A 6,019-nucleotide genomic window follows, 5' to 3' on the forward strand; every position below is an offset into this window, starting at 1 on the left:
CTGGGGGATAAGAGCAAGACTTCTCTCAAAAAAAAAAAAAAAGAATGAATAAGAGCAATTTGCCTTTATATGGGAAGGACAAGAGCACACAATCACTGTGCCACAGGTCATGTTAACTCTCCTATTCTCTAACCCAATATAGTCTGCAGGGAATTCAGTACCTTATTCTGCTAAACATCATGCCAGTCCACTATATTAATGACATCTTACTAATTGGACTTGATGATCAGGAAGTGGCAAGTACTTTAGTAAGATTAGGCTGGGCGCGGTGGCTCAAGCCTGTAATCCCAGCACTTTGGGAGGCCGAGGTGGGCGGATCACGAGGTCAGGAGATCGAGACCATCCTGGCTAACACGGTGAAACCCCGTCTCTACCAAAAATACAAAAAAAAAAAAATTAGCCGGGCGTGTTGGTGGGCGCCTGTTAGTCCCAGCTACTCGGGAGGCTGAGGCAGGAGAATGGTGTGAACCCAGGAGGCAGAGCTTGCAGTGAGCCGAGATCGTGCCATTGCACTCCAGCCTGGGGGACAGAGAAAGACTCGGTCTCAAAAAAAAAAAAAAAAAAAAAAGTACTTTAGTAAGATTAGAAGAATCAGGTGTCTGACAATTGAAGAAGTTTTTAGGGGTCTGGGCTAGGCGCAGTGGCTCACACCTGTAATCCTAGCACTTTGGGAGGCCAAGATGGGTGGATCACTTGAGGCCAAGAGTTCAAGACCAGCCTGGACAACATAGCGAAAACCTGTTTCTATTTCTTTTTATTTATGTATTTATTTGAGACAAGGTCTCACTCTGCCGCCCAGGCTGGAATGCATCAGTGTGATCTCAGCTCACTGCAAACTCTGCCTCCCAGGTTCAAGCAGTTCTCCCACCTCACCCTCCTGAGTAGCTGGGACTACAGGCATGTGCCACCATGCCTGGCTAATTTTTTTTTTTTTAGAGACGAGGTCTTGCTATGTTGCCCAGGCTGGTCTCAAACTCCTGGGTTCAAGTGATCCACCTGCCTTGGCCTCCAAGGTGCTGAGATTATAGGCTTGAGCTACTGCACCTGGCCCACATGACTTTTTTTTTTTTTTAACAATCCTCTAATGTTCCAATAGCTTCCCATTTCACTCAGAGTAAAAGCCAAAGTCTTTAAAATATCCTGCAATGCCCTACACATGATCTGGTATCCTCACTACCTTTCTGATCTCATCTCCTTCTACTATGAGTCATGCCTTTGCGACCATAGGTAGAATAATGACCCCTCCCCCCGAAGATGACAATGTCCTAATCCGCAGAACCCATCAATTAAAAATTACATGGTAAAGGGTAATTAAGATTGCAGATGGAATTAAGGTGGCCAATTAAATAATTTTAAAATGGGAGATTATCCCGGATTACCAGGGTGGGCTCAATATAATCACAAGCGTCCTTAGAAGTGGAAGAGGAGATGTGACTGCAGGAGAATGCAAAGAGATGCGATTTTGTGGTGCTAAAAATGGAGGAAGTGGTGCCCATAGAAACCGGGGAAGAGAAGGAAACCGGGTCTCCTCTAGAGCCTCCAAAAAAGGACCTCCTGATTTTAGCCCAGTGATACCTGATCTGTTCAGACTTCGGATCTACAGAACTATAAGAGAGAATAAATTTGTGTTGTGACACTAGGTTTGTGGTAATTTGTTATAGCAGCAATAGGAAACTAATATACCACCATTGTGTAAATTAGAAAATAATATTAAAAAACATATATTCAGTTCACATTTACCTGCTAGTATAGATACATTGTCTTCTGGAATATGCAGAAAGTGGTCAACAGTGGTTTTCTTTGTGGGGAGGGCCTAGGGTCCTGGGGGAGACTTTTGCTCTTTTGCTTTATTTATTGAGACGGGGTCTTGCTCTGTCGCCGGGCTGGAGTGCAGTGGTGTGACCTTGGCTCACTGTGACCTCCGCCACCTGGGTTCAAGCAATTCTCCTGCCTCAGCCCCCCTGAGTAGCTGGGACTATAGGTGTGGGATTACAGGCGTGCGCCACCACGCCCAGCTAATTTTTGTATTTTTAGTAGAGACAGGGTTTCACCATGTTGGCCAGGATGGTCTCAATCTCTTGACCTCATGATCTGCCCACCTCGGCCTCCCAAAGTGCTGGGATTACAGGCATGAGCCACCACCCCCGTTTTATACCTTCTGCATGGTTTTAAGCTTTTTAAATATCTGCAATTAAAAAAACAACTTCGTATTATGAAAAATTTCAAATATACACAAAATAGAGAATAGTGTAATGAGCCCAATATACCTATCACTCAGGACAATTAACCATATGTGACCAATTTTATTTCACCCACATCCCAACCCAATCCCCTTCACCTGGGTTATTTTAAGGCAAACCCCTGACATCATCTGTGTATGTTTCTGTATCTATCTCCAAACATAAGGACTCTTATTTTCAACACTTTTTCAACATTTTATTACAAACATTTTCAAACATACGTAAAAGTTGAAATAATTTTTTCCAGTGAAAACCCATAGATATCCACTAACTGCATTCCACAGTAACATTTTATTCTACTTGCTTTTTTACATAACTATACATCTATCCATTAATCCATTTTACTTTTGTACGCATTTCAGAGTGAATTGCAGACATCAGTATACTTCACCCCTAAAACCTTCTGTATGCGTAGCATTAAGTACAGTTCAGTATTTATTTACAGTTTTTCAAGGTAAAATTTATATCCAGTAGGCCTGGCGCAGTGGCTCACATCTGCAATCCCAACACTTTGGGAGGCTGAGGCAGGTGGATCACATGAGGCCAGGAGTTCCAGACTAGCCTGGACAACATGGCAAAACTTGTCTCTACTGAAAATACAAAAATTAGGCATGGTGGAGGGCACCTATAATCCCAGCTACTCAAGTGGCTGAGGCATGAGAATTGCTTGAACCCGGGAAGCAGACGTTGCAGTGAGTGGAGATTGCACCACTGTGCTCCAGCCTGGGTGACAGAGTGAGACCTTGTCTCAAAAATAAATGTATATCTAGTGAAATGCACAAATCTTAAGGGTACCATTTGATGAATTTTGATACATGCAGAAACTTGTGTAACCCAAACCACTATATCAAAATATACAACCATCAACCTATAGTTTCCTATGCCCCTTCTGTCAATCCCTATTCCCACTCCTCCCCCAGTGGCAACCACTATTTTTAGTTTTATCTACCATATATTAATATTGCCTGTACTAGAGCTTCAAATAAATGGAATGGTACAATGTGTATTCCTTTTTTTTTTTTTTTTTTTGAAATGAAGTCTCGCTCTTGTCCCCCAGGCTGGAGTGCAATGGCACAATCTCGGCCCACTGCAACCTCTGCCTCCTGGGTTCAAGCAATTCTCTTGCCTCAGTCTCCTAAGTAGCTGGGATTACAGGCGCCTGCCACCACACCCAGCTAATTTTTGTATTTTTAGTAGGGACGGGGTTTCACCATGTTAGCCAGGCTGGTCTCGAACTCCTGACCTCAGGTGATCCACCCAACTCAGCCTCCCAAAGTGCTGGGATTACAGGCAAGAGCCACCGCGCCTGGCCAATTTGCGCCTAGCCAGTTTGCGCCTGGTCAATGTGTATTCTTTTGTGTAATACTCCTTTCACTCAATGTAATGTTTTTGAGATATTTCCATACTGTTGCATTTATGAGTAGTTTGTTCTATTTTATTGCTAAGTAGTGTTCGATTGCATGAATGTAACAGTTTATTCTAACCTTTTTATCATTATGAAATGTCTCTATTTGTGACAGTACAGTTTGTCTTAAAGTTTACTTTACATTCTCTGATATTAATATAGCCATTCCAGTCATCCTCTGATTACCCTTGGCCTACTATATCTTTTTCCATCCATTTACTTTCGCCTAAATGTTTTTAAAGTATGTCTCTAATCAGACTGACTCCTGAGAGTTTTTTTTGTTGTTTTTTGTTTTTTGGGTTTTTTTTTACGCAATTCTAGCAAGATTTGATAGCCTCTTTCTACCAAATAGGGTAAGATATTCTAGGCTTATCTTGTATTTTTTTCCTGCCTGAGACCTGAAAACAGTCATTTCTTCAGGATCCTTCTTTCCTTTCTTGAAAAAAGTGGTATTTAGTGACTATAATCTGGGTGCTAGTGGTATTGTTGCTACCAAGTTAATCACTGTTTCAAGGCCTTTTCAGTGAGCATTACTTTTTGGGAAAGGTGTAGGCAGGGTCTAATTTTTTTGTATGTGATGTCCAATTGTTCCAATACTATTTGTTGAAAAGTCTATCCCTTCTCCTTTGGATTGTCTTTGCTCCTTTGTCAAAGATCAGTTGACTACATTTGTGTGAATTTTTTCAAGAGCTGTCTATTCTGTTCCATTGGTATATGTCTGTTCTTTCACCAGTACCACACTGTCTTGATTAGTGCAGTTTTACATTGAGTCTTCAAGTTGGGTAGCATCAGTCCTCTCAACTTTCATTCTCCCTCCACATCAAAATGTTTTGCCCGTAGTGTTTCTACTATCTTATGTGTGTCTCATCACTATCTGGAAGCTGACAATGGCTTTCCAGACTTTTTTTTCTTTTTTTTTTTTTTTTTTTTTGAGAGGGAGTCTCGCTCTGTCGCCCAGGCTGGAGTGCAGTGGCACAATCTCAGCTCACTGCAGCCTCCCCCTTCTGGGTTCAAGCGATTTTCCTGCCTTAGTCCTTAGCCTCCAGAGTAGCTGGGACTACAAGTGCATGCCACCACGCCTGGATAATTTTTGAATTTTTTAGTAGAGACGGGGTTTCACCATGTTGGCCAGGCTTGTCTGTAACTCCTGACCTCAAGTGATCTGCCTGCCTCAGCCTCCCAAAGTGCCTGAGATTACAGGTGTGAGCCATTGCACCCGGTCCCTTTCCAGACCTTCTAAAAGCTGCCATCAGAATAATTCTGCAGGGAAAGCTGACTTGCCTCAGCTCCTTTACATTCTATTTCACACTCTATATTCTGCAGGGGGAAAACTCTTCCCCTTATTTGTGATGACTTATTCTCCTACTGATATGGTTTGGATGTTTGTACCCCCAAATCTCATGTTGAAATGTAATCTCCAGTGTTAGAGGCAGGGCCTGGTGGGAGGTGTTTGGATCATGGGGATGGATCCCTCATGAATGTCTTAGCACCATCCCCTTGGTGATGAGTGAGTTCTTGTTCTAAGTTCACATAAGATCTGCTTGGTTAAAAGTGTGTGGTACTTCCCTCCTCTCTTTCTCCCTCACTCTCTTGCTCCCTCTCTTGCCATGTGACACGCTGCTCATCTTTGCTTTCTATGGTGATGCAAAGCTCCCTGAAGCTCTCATCAGAAGCAGATGTGGCACACACAGCCTGCAGAACCAAACCATGAGCCAAAATAAACATACTTTCTCTACAAATCACCCAACTTTAGATATTTCTTTATAGCAATGCAAGAATGGACTAATACATCTACCTCTAGGTCTTTGTCCAAGCTTCCCAACTGATATGGACCTACCTAACTTCATCTGTCCATGCCATCCAACCCCTCCCTTCTTCAAGTGGCATCATAAAGCCACTTTCTCCAGCAAGATTCTAAAATTGGTCCAGTTGTATCCTAGTAACCTCCAGTGTTATTTCTTAACTTTCATCCTCTTTCAGAACACCACTATATTTTGCAATGAATTGCCTGCCTTGTTAGTCAACGGAGCCTTGCTCTGTCTCCCAGGCTGGTGCCACCATGCCCAGCTAATTTTTGTATTTTTAGTAGAGATGGGGTTTCACCATGTTGGTGAGGCTGGTCTCAAACTCCTGACCTCAGGAGTTAAGCCTGCCTTAACCTTCATCCTCTTTCAGAACACCACTACATTTTGCAATGAATTGCCTGCCCCCCAAACTCCTTTTGTAATATGTAACCCCAAGTGCCTTGTACAATGCTTTGCACTCAATGAGCACTTATTATGAACCTGTGAACAAACTAACCATATGTAGAATACATATACCTAGATTCCAACAAGGGTTTACTGGGAAGAGAGAGGAAAAAAAACACAATAAC

This window comes from Nomascus leucogenys, chromosome 12 (genome assembly GCF_006542625.1).
Source record: "Nomascus leucogenys isolate Asia chromosome 12, Asia_NLE_v1, whole genome shotgun sequence".
Classification (NCBI taxonomy): domain Eukaryota; kingdom Metazoa; phylum Chordata; class Mammalia; order Primates; family Hylobatidae; genus Nomascus; species Nomascus leucogenys.